Here is a 19,110-nt window from a genome sequence, read left to right on the forward strand (position 1 = left end):
TCCGTAATCCGTGTTCATAATTACCCCCTAGACAGGGGGGTAAATATGAACAGACGGGGTAATTATGAACAGACGTCTCAAAGACGTGGGTTGCGACCAAGAAAAAAAGTTGCTCTACAGAATGATGAAGAGCACGGAAACATTCAAAATTGGCAGGTTTTCAGAATTTATGATAAGAAATAAACATATGGTAGCTGTGAGTGTGCCAAATGAAGAAATTTTGTTCATAATTACCCCACCTAGCCCTACCTAATAGCTCGGCATACCCAGAAGGAAGAGTCTTATCTTTGTATGCTTTACTGCTAGGATCGAACGCACACTACTCGAATACCCCCCACCGAAAGGGCATTCTAATCCGACCGTGGTCCGGTCTTCCTCTTTCCTTTGGCTTGCAACTTTGGGGCTGGCAACCCTAGCTTTTTTTCCCGCCTTGTGCTGAATCGAGAGCAGCTTATCCTAAACTCGCGCCTGTCACAGCACACGTACGGGTCTTAAACGCTTGCGACTCAGATGAATCCCGACGGTGATGTCCTCCTGCCCTACTCGAGTGGCTCATCCGACGGTGACGTGAGACTACTCTACCCGAGAGTACTCCGCGACGTGAATACTCTTCCGCATACGAGTACGACTGCGGAGAAAATCTTGTCTTATCACACAGCTTCCGTCGTAGGAAGCGAGTTCTGCTCAGATACTCCACGACGGTAACGTTGGCAGGCAGAATACGCAGATGGTAGAGTTTTATCTTTGTATGCTTTTTTTTAACAAGATACAATTTTGACTTCAAACAATAAGAGCCGGGTGTTTGCTGCCGTGAGTGGGTGAGTAGGCACTTAAATCACATTGGGCTTCGTGTGCCAGATGTGCCCCTTGGTTTCATCCTATGATACTACATCAAGGGATAGGATGTGCGCATGCACTTATACATACATCTCATCCTTTTCCTTTTCCTCTTTCTCAATTTTGGTCTTTCTCCTTTATCATCTCTCTCCTTTATCCTTTTTCTCCTTTTTCCACCTTCTCTTTTTCCTCTATCGCCAACTTCAGACTGGTACGGAAGACCCCGAAACGTGTGTCGGTTAGGTAACGCTTTCAAAGTAACTCGCGCCCGACACAGCATCCACTCTCGCAGGATTTCTAACCACCAAGGCATGGCCGATTGAGAATCTACCAAGCTGGAATCCCGTCACGACCACCCCAAATGGTATCTCTGCTTTCTTTTGCTGCAGGAAAGATCGTAGCTGAGTAGTGTCATACGAGGCCCAAGACCTTCCATTAGCTTGTCATATTTCGTTGACTATCTCGCTCTCTCCGTTAATCATCTTTCCTGATTCATATTAGATCGCGCATGATTTGCGAGATTTTGTCGACTATAGCACGCCACGACTGTTCGTCGCGACACATTTCACTCACAATGTTTTCAGCGTTCAAATTTTGAAGTTGTTGAAGCCTTGAAATGAACCTGGGACAGACAAATATAACATGTTCTGCCGATTCCTCCGTATCTACGCATTCCGGGTAATAAGGCGAGCTGATAAGCTTAAACCGATGAAGGTATTGCTTAAAGCACCCATGACCAGAAAGCAACTGCGTCAGGTAGAAGTTGATATCTGCATACTTCCGATTTACCCAGCCTGAAAGTCGCGGGATTAGCCTTGCGTTGTTCGATGCAGCCCATTGCTCCTGCCTTGAGCATTGACGTCGCTCGTTGAATTTTACGCACTCCTCTAACAGCTCTTGCTTCGTAACACTCCATAACTCCGCCAGAGGTATGCCGATGGGAATCATGCCCGCGATGACAAAAGTTGCATCTGCTGACAGGGTTGGCATTATTCATCGTCATTAGTCAAATGACTGTGACTGTTGAGCCTCTTGGTCCGTCAAACTCAATTGACTGTTCCTTAACGACCAGTCACTTCGTTTGCCAGTCATTCAACCCCCAGTCGTTGAAAGCTAAAAAATTTCATAGTAAAGCATTCACCAATCGCATTCGAACGAGTCGTCGACCGAACTGAAGATGAAAAAGAAACGCATTTATTATTATTGTTACTCCTGCCAGCAAGCCGAAGACGAAAAAGAAACGCATTTGTTATTACTGTTGCTCCTGCCAGCAAGCTCGTTTTCAGTTTTTTATTGCTATTGTTGCTCTCTACCAGCAAGTCGTTCAATTAGTTGTACGGTTGTACCTGCCGTCAGCAGCCGATCGAAGTGTGAAGAGATTTGCCAGTCACTCTCAGGAGAAATTTGACCATGTGTAGGAGCTTCGCCAGTCGCATGATGGAGAAACGTTGATTGTTGTCGTGCTTTATCCGTTATGCGAATAGTGAGGCTCCGTCAATTGAGTAAGGTGCCGGTCGTTTGATGAAACAAAACTAGTCGGGTCAAGCGTGACGGGCGAAATTTACCAACACTGTCTGCTGATATGGTCCTGTATGCACAGGAAACTCGCATGGCTATCAGCCGATGTGTGCTCCGTAATTTGGACCTGTTGCGCTATTCCTCTATCGCGGAGCTCCAGGCCGCTCCTCCGTATCGTAGTTTCGACAGTGCTACGCTCGCAAGGAGACGTCTCTTGCTACTCTTTGGACCATGGCAGTTCGGCATAATCCAGGCCAATGAATCTATGACTTTCGATGCACTTTCACAACACTATTTGACATGCGCACCAAAACTTAAGCGATTGTCGACCATTACTCTCTAAGGTATTTCAGCTGCTGTTTCGAAGAGTCGTGTGCCCTCCAACAGTAATCTCCATGTGCAGCAAAACTTTTTTATTGGTCACGAGCAGAACTTTGGTTTTATGGTGAGCTATCTGAAGCTTAACTCCCTCCATCCAGATGCCAACCCTTTCTACGGGCACCATTGCAAGGTCTTCTACCTCCTCGATTGTTTCAGCTGCTGCTGTTAGTTTCAGCGTTAACACCTTATTATAAATGGCATTCCAAAGCACAGGTCCGAGTATGGAACCCTGTGGAACACCCGCTGTTGGGGAAGTATTTAACGTAACCCAGTTTCGGTTTCGTAATTAAGGACCCGATTTTCGAAGAAGCTTCCTATTATCCTGCAGAGGGTATCGGGAACATGCATCCTGTGAAGCGCTTTGGAAATCGCTTTCCAGCTGGCATTGTTGAAGGATTCTTAACGTCGATTGTCACATTGGCGCAGTGATCACCTGTCCGCTTCTTTTTATATGCGCGCTTTGCGTACTCTGTCACCATTCGGCTGTTTATCGGATAGGCCGTCAGCACTTTCGGTGTAGAGCTGGATCCTGCTCTGGACCACCTTCTCCAGCACCTTTCCAGCAGTATCCAGGAGCATAAATCGCTGCCGCTACCACACGTCTGACAAGACTCTTTCATCCACGTATTGTTGCAGTGATGACCGGAACATTTCAGGATGTTCCATGAGCGCAGCCTTCACTGCTTCATCAGGGATGCCATCCGGACCTGGAGCTTTGTGCAACTGGAGGGACTTCGCGGTGTCGCGCAGTTCCTCCAGCGAAATCTGTTTCTCTTGACTCGTATCCCAGTCGTATGGGACCCTCGGCCTTATAACTTCCCCGTGCGTGGGAACAACTCGTTGACGATCTCTCGTAGTTTGTTCGGACACAATTCCTGTGGCGTAACTCCGCTCCGCGTTTTGTCCATGACAATCCTGTAAACGTCGTCCCAGGGGTTGTTATTGGCGTCCTCGCAAAGTTGCCTGAATCGTGCCTTTTTGCTCGCAGAGGGCAGACCTCGCAATTGCGAACGGTACTCTTCGCTCTGCTCTCGCTGACGCGGACCTCACTACCTGCATAGGTCGCCTAGCCCGTAGGCAGCTAATACGCAGGTCCGCGATTTCCGTCGTCAACCAGTAGACGGGTTGCCAAGTGTCTTTCCGCTTGACCCTCCTCGTCATTCTAGCGTCACATGCGCGTGCGACTACCCTGGCGAACAGTTATTGAAAACCTTATCCGGTACAACTGTGTTCGATGTTTACTCACGGACATCGACTCAGGAGGCAATTGACTTGCCAACTGAGCAATATCACAAGCCCATTAAAGATTCAATGAATGTATTAAGGGCCTCAGAAATTTTTTTTGATTATGATTTTTTTACATATTTTCTTTTAAAGAAACTTGAAAATACTAAACATATTTCGGCAACACGACAAACACCAAAACCGTCCGAACTAACGAGGAACTCCAAACCCCCGAAGGTGGCAGATTGTGTTGATGCATTTAAACACGACCGTTTCATATTTTGTGGCACGTGTGCAGGACTAATGATTCGCATTAACATTGCTTCGCGGTTGGGTTCCATTTTCGTTGTGTCTCTTTCAATTTTGCTGGAACGTTGCGCACCTTTTACCCGGTTTTTGGTTGGCCAACCGCCAAAAAATTTCAACAATGACGGCCTCGAAACAAGGTTGGAAATTTGAATGAACCAGGACGAGAGGGATTGTTCACCCGCGTTGAGGTAATTGCGGCAGGGGACGGCAATTTGCTTGCACACGAGCGAACAGGAACGAATTACCATGAGAACGTGTATTTAATGGATTGTGGTAGTCTAAATTGGAATTTGGTATGTAAACTCGTTGGTTTTGGCTTGGTCCGGTAACATTGGCGTGCTGGAGTGAATTTCAGTTAAAGATTAAAAACAATGTAGAATGCTAGCAATATTTACGTAAACTATTTCGAATACCCTTATTCTGGTTTAAAAAACTGTATTTCTTTTCCAAACAAAATCTTTAAAAAATTATAGAATTTTTATATGATAAAAATATTGATCGCCTTTTTTTGAGATTATTAGACGGTGATTGAGCCACTGAAATGAAATTTATCGGTTTAAATTCTGTGTTTCATAGATAAAATTGAAAAAAGAAATCATTTGGATCATTCCTACATTTTTTGCAGGAAACACAGAACAAAATAATGAATATTACGTGTTATACAAATTTGGTTCATTTGCTTAATTTTTCCTCTAGTTATGCAAAATATTGGCCTTTAATAATCATAAAAAATTGTCTGATGTTGTATGTTCAAGTTAACTATAATTTAAAAAACTTACCAACGCATCTTATTTTTTTTGAAATTTATTTTGTCAAACAAATAGGATGATAAAAATTATACCTTGAGATGTTTTAAAGAAACATTCAATTCAAATTGATGAATCATTTCTGTTTTTAAGAAATTATCATATTTGTCCCCCTATCGATCTGCCACCTTTGGAATCATGAGTATTTGAAAAAAAAAAACAATCATTTCAATGCGTACTACAACAGAACAAGCGTCACATTACCGAAAGGGATTAACACAATAATGTCAGTTGCTAATAATTCTTCGTTCCCAGATGATTCCGGGTGTTATTCTGGACCGAAACCAGCCACGCACCACCATCAGCCGACAGGTGATAATCACTTTGGTCTATCGTAAAAATCTTTTTTACGATTGTAGGTTGGTAGTATAACTATAAAATTTTCACGTCCCCTAAGCATTCACACAGCTTCCGGAACCGGAAGTGAAAAACTGGGTCACAAACATTACACAACATCGAATGAGCCTTCAATTATGTTTGCACTAGCTGTCGAGAATGACTCCGGATCAATTCAGCCGAGTTTATATCGCCAACCATTAGCTTCAAGTGTCATCAGACATGTTGATCTCGTTTTAGGGGTGAGGAGGGGAGGCGAAAATGTGTAATACTTGTTACTTCCGGTGTGTGTTTGTGTTTGGCGACCCAATGAACTCGACAACACAACAAGTGCACTCATCCTCAAAAGAACATAAACGAATCCCTGCCTCTCGTCATCGCCCGCATATTCCATTCTTTATCGAAGGCTGTTCCATTGATAGCACACGCGACCTACTCAAAATGTCGCTTTTCTTTGCGCTAAGATGATTACGTTCGGCACATTGACTTTTATGAGCTGCCAGGCAGCAGCAGGATCTATGGAGTAGGACTTGCTTCAATGCTCCCCAAGGAGCCAAGTGGAAGAGGACTTCCGGCAAACTTTTCGGCACCATTGGAGGTGCTCGTTTGCCTTTGAAGAATTCACTGAACAGTGCACATCATAATGCCGCCCGTCAAATTTTGCTGAAAGCTTAAAATGACTTTCAAATAATCCGTACGGAAAGATGGCCCAAATTGCGATACAACCGGCAGGCAAACGACGATGATGACGATGGCAACCGAGACACTAAACGTGGCCATTCTTCGTCAGAGCGGACATCGAAAGGCCTCGGAGTAAGATAGACCGAACCAGAAAAAAAGGAAATTCATAGGAAAGGGTCCTGGACTTCATTTTTTTGACCCGTGTACCAACTGCATTTTCGGAAAGCTACATTTAGCAGCACAAAAAGCACACTCATTATAACGACTTGTTAAGCATTGGTGCAGATTTTATGGGGCAGAAAGATTCGCATTTCAGATGGAACAGTACAACCGGGGAGCGCAAAAAATTTGACTAGGACAACGAACAGGGTTGGCTTTAGGGTGCATGGCAAAGATATCTATGGAATTCTATTTGGAGATCAAATGAATCTTAATCTTAACATCTAAACATCACTTAAGCTGCCCAACAATGGCATAGACAGTAGCATTTAAGAAATAATGAGATCGCGCGGGCATAAGGGCATAACGAGCACCCGGGACATAATAACCACTCCTTTTTTCTACAAAAGTACGTATTTTCTTAAACAAATTTTCATGAGGATATGTTTCGTACTACCTATTGTATTAATTCTTCACCAAAAAAGAAATATCCTTTTCATCTTTACAGAAATATTAAATTATAACCAGCTACGTTCTCAAGTGACGATAATATTATAATTTTTGAGCACCAGCAAATAAGCTTTTATGACCTTGAAGGTCATCTTGATCTGAAATGCACGCACTGCAACATGATTTACACATTGTTTCTCAATTTACACCATCATAAAATTTTTCACTTGAATCAATTTTAAAACGCGTTTTTACTTTGTTTTAAATTTGTTGACCTGGTGCGAACAGAGCACTATTAATCAGGGCAAGACGAGCGTTTTCTTTCGTGTAATCTAGCAGCGAATTCAACTCGATGAAGTCAACTGAATAATAGAGCTACAGCTCGACTAGTTTATATCGATTATTTTGTTATTGCTTTGTTTGATGAATCTACGCCTCACCGTTTAGTGCAAAATCATGAATCATGATCATGAATGATAAATAAAAAAAAATCACCTTGACCAGAAATCGAACTCGAGTCTACTGATTATCTCTCCGACACCTTACCAATAGGCCAAATCGTCAGATGAAACAAGTCAAGCTGTAGCTCTATTAGTCAGTTGACTTCATCGAGTAAAATTCGCTGCTAGATTCCCCGGCAGAAAACGCTCATTATGCCTTCATTAATAGTGCTCATACTGCCTCGGGGGGTTTCTCATTATGCCTCTACAGTGACTGGTTTTCAGCTTTCGACAAAACATTTTAAATTGCATTTTTAATCGTTTCTATCTACTTTTTCAAGTTTCATCCAATTAGGCAATAGACTATTTGAGTGTCTTAACACGTAAAAATGATGTAATTCACATATTATAGCTGTTCTCCATGGTTAAATAAGCGATTTCCTTAAGGTTGCCATTATGCCCTTATCTCCCCTACTTCTCACTTCGCCAAGTTGTCATTGCACAGTGGTGCAGAACATCAATCTGTCTAAATTTAGAGGATTAGAGGTTGGTTTTGAGAAAACCGGTGATGTAATATTTCATGGATTATTTATGTGTTGATTATTTCAAGTGGGTGATGATTCTCATTCAGCATACTTTCAATTTGAATAGGATAATGTTGTCCTACTTTCGAACCTTTAAGCGGTGGTTTATATAAACATCTTTTTTTTCTCGTACACGTATGGACGGGTGTTTTGTGGTTTTAATTTTTTTTTTGTTTCGATTATAGTCGTTTTAACATCTTTATGTCATTCGCGACTTATATTAACGATGAAGTTGGCGGATAAGTCATTGAAAATCTTATCCGGTACAACTGTGATCGATGGTTACTCTTGAGCTCGAACTCACGGACATCGGCTCAGAAAGCAACTGACTTGCTAACTGAGCTATATCACAAGCCCGATTTTGTGGTTTTAAGAAAAATCATTCGTAGCGGCAAACCGTTTTCGGCTTATCTGCAAGATTCAATGAGAATTTTAATCCTTGATTTTGCTGTTTTTGATTAATTTACAAAGATATGGATGATTGAAATTTTCTACTTTGAACCTACTGTTTTTGTTTTGGTACTAGGCTGGTACTCTTTATTGGACCTGGATCTAAAATGCCAATAACAAGTTAGATTTTTCGAAAAAAAAAACGTCAACAACTAATGAAATATTTTATTTAAAATATAAAAAAACGATGCAGAAATATTATCGATTTTAACGATTCAAATAAACACCATTATTTCTGTTATGAAAATTTGCACTTAAATTTATTGGTTATTATTGAAAAAAATTGACATCAGATCTAAACATGGAACATCATGGTCGAATATACTGTCTACTGAAGCATCATGCAAAACTTTTCAACTTAAATGACTTCTAAATACTTAATGTCCACAGATAATCATATCGCTTGTACATCAAAAGTTTTGAAGTTGATGGGACTTTTAATTGACATAGTCAGAAAAATTACTGGTTTCACTAGTTATTTTTTAATTTACAAAAACATGCGATTTTCAACCTACTAGGAAAGGGATAAGAAGCAACAAACTTTGTTTTAATGAAAAATTAAATAAAAACGTTTGAATATTGATTGTTTCTGATATATTTTTGATATCATAAAACATAAAGCACAAATTGCAGTAATTTTTGGATTAGTTCGAATTGAATTTTTCATTTTTTTTTGTCAATGTTGTTAATACTTATGGTTTTGGATGTGTTCCGGAAGATCTCGAACACTTCAGCAGAGAACATTTACTTTTCCTCGAGGGGAACCGAAATAACACATTGTTTTGATTCGTTTGATTGCTCATGACAGGTGATGATGATAAAGCCTAGTCTACACTTGGCAAGTTGAACTGCGATTCCGGTTGCTGAGACTTGTTTATTTTTACATCTTGGTTGCTGAACGTCTCTCATACCTGTAGTCTCAGCAACCGAAATAGCAGTCCAAGTTGCCTAGTGAGGACGCTTAACGCAGTAAAAATGTTTACATCATCACACGGCTAAGGGAGACTACTGAAATTGGGTTTGTGGTAACATTACAGTGTTGTCAGATATTCTAGGTAAGAGTATCAAAGTACTCATTGAGAAATTAGTACTATCCCGGTAAGGGAATATGAGAAGTGGACAGTGACAAATAGCAATCGCTAATGTAATGGGCAGTTGTTTAAGGACTTGACAAACAAACCTGAAAAAAGATAACTCTACTCCACCACTGAAACCTGCGTTTTCAACTCTCAAGTATTTAACTTGCGATTAGCATGTGGATCAGCCAACAGCCAGAGGGCTACCAGCCAAAAAAAAATCAGCCAGCGCCGAGACGACCCAGTACAGACGGATCAGTCAGAGAACCACCGGGCAGCGAGATGTCCCAGGCCAGCCAGAAGGTGCCGTCAGCGTTCAAGCCCGGGAAGGTTCGCGAATCGAGAGGGTTACTTTCGATGCCGTCAAAAGCCACGCTGCGGTTAGCATGCATGAGGTCCGTGAGTATATGGTAGAGGGTATCTGCCATATTCCAGCAAAGGACCGAGGTGTTCGAGCGCTCCAAGCAGTACAAGGCCATGGCAACTGCACACTTCGGTCATAAACTTTGCGAGCTGCGATGCGACAACGGGCGTGAATCCGTTAGTAACGAATTTCAAAGACATTGTTCTGAGAAAGGAGTTCAGATGGTATTCACGGTCCCGTATACTCCGCAGCAGAACGGCGTCAGTGAGCGAGCCAATCGTACACAGATGGAAAAGGTCAGAGCGATGATCCATGTTAGCTGATTGTCAAAGACGATGTGGGGCGAAGCTGTTTTGTGCGCTACAAACTTCACAAACAGATCACCAACAAGAGGAACAAGACACCTTTCGAGATGTGGTTTGGTCAAAGGCCAAATTTGAGCAACCTACGCATTTTCTGTTGTCAAGCGTACGCACAGATCCCCAAGGAAAAGCGGCAGAAGCTTTATCCGAAATCGAAACGTCTGGTATTCGTGGGTTACGCGAATAACGGATACCGGCCTTGGAATGGTTCGAGCCAATCGTTCGAGATTCACCGCAACGTGCTGTTTGATGAAACCAGTGTTTTGGAGCCAGTGCGAGCCAATGCTAGCACCAAAGATGATCATCAGAGCCCGAACTCAATTTGAGCGCTTAGCCAATGTGCCAGAGCAACAAATCACATTCGAACGAATATACGATGTACATGCATCCGAGGGCACACTCGAGTCGTCAGCCGATGAATAAGATCCATCACCCCGAACCGGACCTGAGAAGATGTCAGCGAACAAGAGGAACTACACAGCGCTACGTGGCTAACTTCCTCAGAACATCACTGAGCTGAAACGCCGGGACGATTGGGATTCCTGGAAGGTCGCCATCGACGAGGAGATGACAGCTCTGAAGGAGAACAAGACTTGGGAAGTGGTTAGCTTGCCACCGGGTCACAGGAAACCTATCCTGTCCAAGTGGGTGTCGCTACATGGTTCAATTGGTCGCAAAAGGATGTTCCCAAAGACCAGGGTTGGACTACTGGAAAACATAAGCACCGGTCGCCAAGATGGAGAACCTTCGGACCTTCTTGGCGTTGACGAACGAATACAGCATGATCGTTCGTCAAATGACGAAGACGTCGGCAAATCGAAGGTCGTTCGATTAAAAAAAAGGCTTCTTTTACGGCTTGAGGCAAGCTGGCAATGCGTGGAACCAGCGATTCGAAGATGAGATACGGGAGCTTGTTTCTATCCGTTGAAGAGTGACTGTTGCGATTACTGGTCATGTCAATGAGGACTCACCTTCATCCTGTACGTGGATGACATCCTGATTTTTGGAAAAGATGTTTTTCTGGATCAAGACAAAGTTTGGAAGGCTCTTCCAGATGAAAGATCTCCTGGAAGATTTTCTTAGGGATCTGACTATCTGGGGAGACTTCTGGAATAGCGTCATCGAGATTTTACATTCAGGATACCTCGAGAAGGTTCTGCAGCGCTATGGTATGGCCGAATGAAAACCCGTAAGCATACATGAACGTACGCTGGACGAAGCTGAACGATGGTGAGGTTATCACCGAACAACCGTTCAAAGAATTGATCGGTTGTCTACAATATCTGGCGAGACCAGATATCTGTGCTGCGGTTAACGCACTGAGCAAATATCAAGCTATAGGCACTGGCAAGATCTGAAGCGTATTCTGCGATACCTTCGAGGTACGACCGATACGGTGTTGGTATTTTCGGCAGAAACGCGTTGGTATTTTCCGCAGACTCCGATTATCGAAGGTCTGCATCAGGCTACACTTACATGATCTTCGGGAATCTTATTTCGTGGTCAGCAGACGGTCAGCCTGTCTTGAACCGAAGCTGAGATAGGAGCCCTTTGCCATGCAGTCAAGGAAGGCATGTGGTTAACAAACTTCCTGAGTGAATCGGGTGTGGTTAGCACTCTTTTCATGTTAGTGGAAGATAACATCCCTTGCATCCAGTACCTGGAAGATACACAGACCCATCAGCGGATGAAGCATCTGGACGTGAAGTATGCGATACCGAGGGCGAAGCATGCGAAGCTGTTAAGCATTCTCAATTTGAGAATTGAGGGGAGGTGTTAATACTTACGGTTTAGGATAGGTTCCGGAAGATCCCGAATGTTTTTCCGTGTTGTAATTCGCAGTTGCGATCAATAGAACCGATGATTGCTTATGACAGGTGATGATGATAAACGTGGTACAAATGTTTATATTATCACACGGTTAAGCGAGACTACTCAAATTGGGTTTGACAACAGTGTTGCCAGATATTCTGGGTAAGAATATCAAAGTTATCATTGATAAAAGAGTACTTTCTCGGTTAGGGAACATGGACAGTGACAAATATCTATCGCTAATGTAATGGGTTGATGTTAAAGGACTTGACGAATAAATCTAAATAAAGATAACTCTATTTCGCCACTGAAACCTGCGTTTTCAACAAACGATTTTAATGAAAATGAAAAAGGGCGCTGCATACATTTAGGAATAAAAAATACTACAAAAAACTCTACTAACTGAAGTTTTCAAAATTAGTGTTTCGATAAATGGATTTTTTTTAATAAACAAACGCGTGATGCGAATCAATCATATTCCAGCATATTGCAAAGAGATTAAAAATTTTGATTTGCATTTTGATGCATTTAAGCCCAGACTGGTAACTGAATTATAAGAAAATTATTTAAAAAAAAATTGGTGATTTTCCGAAAATTATTTTACACTAACAGTGTTGGTATAGGATATATCGTCATACTGAGAAAAGTTTTATATGGCGTCGAAAAATTCCGGATCTCACAATTTGGCTTACTAAATTTAACCATATAATCGTCTTGCGTTTCAAAATAAATCATTACCCACAGTTTGTAAGTTGTTTTTAAAAAAAAATGATTTGAAAGGATGCTTTTCTATTATCTATCTGTCGAATAACATTTCAATTATTTTTATGAGGGAACGCTACTGGAGCTGTCGACTGCCGTCTGGATAGCTTCATCAGATAATAAAACGAGAATGCCATATTGATGGCATGTTGTGAGCTTCTTTTTTTTGTCCTACTAAGACAAGATTAAACTACAAAAAAGAAAACTGAACAGAACAATCAAAGTCGGTAGCAGGCGAGAAAAAAAGCTAGCTTGCTAGGGGATGAAAGACATTCGTGTTCGCCCAAAAATGAAGAGACACTTTTTTTTGGAGGCGGGCCACTGAATGAAGGATAAAGAAACGAAATTATGCTATCGCTCCAGGGTGCCGAGTGGATTTTGATGAACTGGGTTTTTGGGTAACTGGAGCCGCTTTTTCGTGGAACGTCCTGCTGGAAGGAAGACAAATATTTTCGGACAGATATAAATAATAAATTCAAGAGCGGCGTCCGGTTTGAGTTTTGTTTTTGTACATTTTCTTTTTCTAATTTGGCTCTTTTCGTGTCATTAAATTTCATGAATTATATCCGGGCAATATCCAGGCAAATTTTATCAAAATCCTCAAATAACTCAACAAAAATAGAAGGAAAAAAAATTGAAAAAAAAATTTCAATTAAAATCTACCGATAGATTTAAATCGTATTTAAGGCTTTCAAAAAACTTTTCATGGTTTTTTTTAAACTTGCTAAAAAATTTCATTTTTCAAAGCAAAGTTAACCAATTTTTACAAAATAATTGGATTTTTTTTGTTTCATTTGCCAAATTATGTGAATAAAACTGGACAAAATTTGGGCCGGGCCGGACTGTTCCCCAAATTATTTATCCGAGAAAACCCGGATAAAATCGGGCAATCTGGCAACCTTAGTCAAACATATTCGATAAATCAAATTCATTCTGAAATTTTAGTTTTAAGCTCTGTAATACACCCTCCTTGAAGAGCTTTCGAGCAATGTCTATTTGTATTGAAAATCTTTAACGCCGACTGGAAGAGTCTTTAAAGATCTTTCAGAGTAAAATACACTTTAAGTGCCAATAAAGTTGACGTAGTCAGTTACTTTTTTTACATGAGCTCCACCAATAAATTTTCTTACGAAAAATTTAAAACAAAACATATTTCTAAAATACAGCTTTTCTGCGAGAACAACCTTCCGGATCCGTTATAAGGAAATCAGATTTGAAAGAGACTTTTCAGTTTTTTCGAGGTGACTTCTTTGTTATGGTGACAATAAAAATGAAAAATATGCCAAGCCCATAAAAAAAACTGAAGATTAAGATTAATATTGTTATCTTCTGCTCTTCTGGATGACTAATCATTTTGTGACTTTGCGATGAGAACAAAAACTTGAATAAATTTTTACTTAAAAATCAGCCATTCGATGATGTTAATGCATATTTGAGGTTTATCGAAGGCATCGTTCAAAACACAATTTCTAGTCGTTAGATCCACTGAATTCTTTTTCGATACCGATTCTGAATGTTTACAAATTTACAAGTGTAAAATGCACTTCAAATGAAAAAAATCAGCCATAAAATCCAACCCAGAAATCGCTTGCTAAGCGGTTGTGACGTGCTCTGATTATAATCCCATTGCAGACGGCAGCAGTGATAATTATCATCTCTGCTGAACTTTCTAGCACTTTCGTCTCGTAGTTCCAGTAGTGTGTCTTATCGTCTTATTTGCTCCGTTTCCGCAATCACGCTTTCCCATTTAATCAGTATAATCAAGATATGACTTAATCCACTTCCGGAGTTTTTTTTATTCGCCTTTTCAAACTGCTCTCTTGACTTTCAAGTGAGACTGACTAGCGGAGGGCGACAAACGAGAGTGGACAAAACGGCAAGATGCCGGAAGGAATGGCAGAAAAAAGTTCACCGCATCATCATCATCCTTCCCTCTTAGGAAGTTTGGGGAGCAAAAGGGGGTTTGCTGGGTGACGACATACTGACTCAAATCCTGTAATGAGAAACTGCACCAAAAGCGGCAGTCGTAAAAGTTGTCTCCGTTTTGCTAAATCTACCACCAACGAAAGACACTAACAGGACTAAGAAGGACGGGGAAAGAGGCGGACTCCAACTAAAGGCAGATGTTCACAAATGGCTCCAGAGTAGTGCTCATTCACTCGGCTCCAGAGACAAACATTATCCACTCTTCCGGGGCCTGGTCATAGATTGGGTAGCGCAACGAGCGAGCGGCGTGATTTAAACATGTGCCAATTTATTATGGTGATTTATGCATGCAATGCCTAATCCATTCCATATTTGTTCCGAGTTAAATGTATCCACCACCATGTTAGGATCAACAGAAACATAACAAGCTGGTTTTGGATTGTGTCGGTTCGGATCAAGAGAATTCAATTACGGGATATTTTTTATATGCTTAATATTAGATGAGTAGTGTACAATTTTCCTAATCAAGCTATGAATTCTGTGCGTTATAGCTTACATGTTCCGAAATTGTTCATGTTTAACACAATCAAATGCGATAGACAAATACGAAGAATACTTTTGCTAGCTATGATTACTGATGAATACTTCTGATTGAATTCACATTTGCAAGCAAATGTATGTAATTTATATGGCTGAGCTTAGCACTTACTGATTGAACACGCATAAAAGTGAAATGTCTATAGCGTAGGCTTTTTATTTGTTGTCACATATAATATCCAGAAGAATCATCGTGATTAAATCTGTTCCAATTTTTGTTTACTAAATTAATTCATCCATACAGTAATACAGAATTTTCTGATCAAGTTGAAATTTTCTGCTTGGTTGCGTTCAATTTAATACCAATTGCTACATACTGCTTCATACAAAACAAAAAATTAAGATATATCTAGCGTAACATTTTATAAGGGCGAAACTAGCAGTTATGTAGCTCGAAACGAGAAAAATGTGTTTGAAATTTCGGAACATCTAATCAAATCCTATTTAAAAATCGACCGCTTTTGTTAACCAAATTAAAAAAAAATATGTGCATTATATTCACTCATTGTTCGTTGGTTATCAATAACTTTAACTTTTTTCACAAAATTTAAGAGATTTTCGAGTTTCGTCTTTTTTTGTTTTCAATTCTAGTTACGCTCGGAATTTTCGCCCAATTGATTTTGAATAGGCGTAACTTCACGTTCCAACGAAAATGCATCAAAAGGAAGTTTCGCCCAATTGAATTTTATCAATTTTTTGAAAGTTTTAAGTGATTTTAAGATGAAACCGCTTTTTTAGGTAAAGTGCAACCGCGTACATCCAGAATGACCGTTAACTCGCTTTGTTTTTAATTGGCAGTTTTGCCCTTATAAAACGTTACGCTAGATATGAACGTTCGAGCATAATCGGTACCCGAGCAAGCTTTTATGGCAAAATTATACTTAATTTAGCCTTCATGCCTTGAATATAAAATTTGGTATCATTTAGCCTGAATAAGGGTGGTTACTTACGTACTTTATGTTCCTGCGCCGATTCTCCGGTGCATAGGGTCGTGGTAAAAGCCCTCCACTGCTGGCGATCCGGAGCCAGCGTCTTCACTTGGTCTCAGTCAAGATTCTCGTCGACAGTTCGGATCTTAGCGGTAAGGTTTCGCCGTCACGAGTTTCTCGGTCTGCCTCTCCTTCGACGTTCCTCTGGATTCCATTCAAGTGCCTCTCTGCAACTCCCGTTCTCATTTCTTTGCAGCGTGTGCCCAATCCATCTCCACTTACGTTCCCGAATCTCGATTTCTAGCGCCTTTTGATGACACCAGCGATGAAGTTCCACGTTTGAGATCTAGTTGCCAGGCAACCAAGCGCGGATGATGTTCCGCAAGCAGTGATTCACAAAAAAATGCAGTTTATACGTCGTCACCACACCAAGTTTCACACCCGTACAACAATACGGATTCGACGTTTGAGTTGAATATACGGATTTTCGTTCGTAGAGAGATCTGGCGTGACCGCCAGATGTTCCGGATCCGGAAATGGGAGCACTACACTTTCTCAAGCTGTTGTCCAGCTACCACGAAATTGCAACGATTTGGTCTATCCGACAGTTATTTTGAGACCTGCTGCCCTGGAGCTTTCGGTGAGCTTGCTCTGCATATCGTGTTGTCTTTTGGGCGAGCAAAACAATATCGTCTGCCAGGTCAAGGTCGTTCAGTTGTTTAATTGTTGAAGGTCCGGTGCACAGTTGATCGATCCAGTCAGAATCACATAACTACATTATGATGAAAAAAAGCGGTGGTGATAAAACATATGCCAGTCTCACTCCAGCAGTTACCGGGATTGGATCGGACAAGACACCGTCGTGCAAGATCTTGCACGAAAATGTCTCGTACTTTGCTTCGATGAAATGGATAAGTTTCTCTGGGACTCTTCGTCGCCTTAGATTCGCCCAGATATTTTCGTGGTTCAGTCGGTCAAATGTTTTTGGAAATCACCGAGCACCAGCAGAAGAGAGTCCTGGAATTCGTTGATTTGTTCCAGTATGATTCGTAGCGTTGTGATGTGGTCCACACATGATCGTCCGGATTGGAATCCAGCTTTTTGACTAATTTTACATTATCATAAAATCATAGCATGCTACACTTATGTAGCTTGCTATCTTCATGCTTCAACACTCCTCCCCAAGGACGATGTTCTGCAGGCCTTTCTTCTCCCTCATCTTCTGCGTATTGATCCGGTTCAGGGGTTTTGTCAGCATGTCTGCCAACGTATTCTCCGTCGGACAATACTTGACGTTGACGATTCCAGTCCTGGTCAGATCCCGAACGAATTTGTATCGTGTATCGATGTGCTTCGTCCGTCAGGTATCACCTTCGGCACTCAGCAAACTGATGCAGCTCTGATTGCTCTGATACAGCTCTGTCCTCGTGGATGATCACCGACTGCTTGATGTCCCCGCCAAGTCCTTGCATCAGCTTCTTGAGCCAGAGTAGCTCCTTGTTAGCTTCAGCGAGTGCGACATATTCCGGTTCGGTGGAAGATAATGTCACACACTCCTGCTTTCGTGCTGTCCAACTGATCGTTCCACCGCCAAGCTTGAACAGAAATTCGGAATTCGACTTCCTGTCCGCACGATCGCCCGCCCAGTCAGCGTCAGCGTATCCTTCGAGATGACCTTTTCCTCCCAGTCGCAGCTTCAGTCCAGCAGTACCCTTAAAATACCGCAAGGCTCGTTTTGCTTCTGTCCAGTCAGGTTCCGATGGTTTGCTGACATTACGCCCGACGATGGACGCCGTGATTGCCAGATCGGGTCGTGTGCATACTTTCCACGAGACTCTGGTATTTCTCGATGGTGGTCATTACTTTCTACTCCTTTTGCTCTGCCGTTACATAGCCGGGGTCCATCGGAAACGGCGATGGTTTGGCTTGCTCCATCTCGAACGTCGTTAATATCCTCTCGATGTAACTTTCTTGGCTCAACAGGAAACTTCCGTCTTCCTGCCGCTCATCACGGATGCCAAGATAATTGATGACATCGCTCAGACACGAAATCTTGAATTTCTTTTCCAAGCACTTCCGTACTCGCTCGTTTTCCTTCCTGCCGTTGGTGACAATCAACATGTCATCTACGTAGAGTAGAATGAATGATAACCTATCGCCTCTCTTCACGAAAAGGCAGCTGTCCGCTTCCGTTGCTTCATATCCCAGCTGCTTCAGAACGTCGGTGATGGTCTGGTTCCAGACCCTTCCTACTTGCTTCAAGCCATATAAGCTCCTCCTCAAATGGCACACTTCCATGGGATTCCCTGATTCGTACCCAGGCTGTTGACGCATGTAGATTAGACTGGCCCATAACAAAAAAAATCCTTATATTCCACGCGGCACCCCCTGGGTTGGTGCTTTTAGGTGAAAAAATGACTTTCTGAAAGCTTCAGATCATTTGGCAGAAGCACGAGCTGGCGCAAAGGACTTGAAATTTGTATGAAGATTTTCGGAAAAATGTATGAAAAATCGCCATACATTCACTCTTTGTGTTCTAAAATATGTTCCCAGTATGCTAGAAAGCTCAGAATTTCAGGAATTGTAGTTCAGACAATGACAAACAAGTTTGTAGAAGATTGTGACGCGATATGAGTTGATTGTGATGAGTTATTTGCAATTGAATGTGTGATTGTCGCATTTCTTTGATATAACGTGAACGGTGTATGGGCTAATAATCGCACTAATTTGATCGCATCGTCACACAATGAGAACAAAATATATAAAATTTGTGTCCCCGGCAAAGTTGTAGCTGATTCTATAACAAAAAGTTGCAACTATGCCGAGGACACACACTTTCTTTCTGTTATCTTATGTGTGACAATGCGATCAAGTTATAACTAATAATCCACCAATATACCGTTCACCGATATATCGATGAAATGCGAAACAAATCACACGTTCAATTGCAAATAACTCATCACAGTCAACTCGTATCGCATCACAATCTTCTACAAACTTGTTTGTCATTATTTGAACTACAGTTCCTGAAATTCTGAGCTTTCTAGCATACTGGAAACATATTTTAGAATACAAAGAGTGAAGGTATGCCGATTTTTCATACATTT

The 19,110-nt window shown here is 41.6% G+C and overlaps 1 protein-coding gene across 2 annotated transcripts in view; it reads left to right on the forward strand.

The window, feature by feature from the left end:
• LOC129758738 (tyrosine-protein kinase RYK) overlaps positions 1-19,110 on the forward strand; it is a 441,697-nt gene that overhangs the window by 63,124 nt on the left and 359,463 nt on the right. The window lies entirely within an intron of this gene.

Source organism: Uranotaenia lowii, chromosome 3 (genome assembly GCF_029784155.1).
Source record: "Uranotaenia lowii strain MFRU-FL chromosome 3, ASM2978415v1, whole genome shotgun sequence".
Classification (NCBI taxonomy): domain Eukaryota; kingdom Metazoa; phylum Arthropoda; class Insecta; order Diptera; family Culicidae; genus Uranotaenia; species Uranotaenia lowii.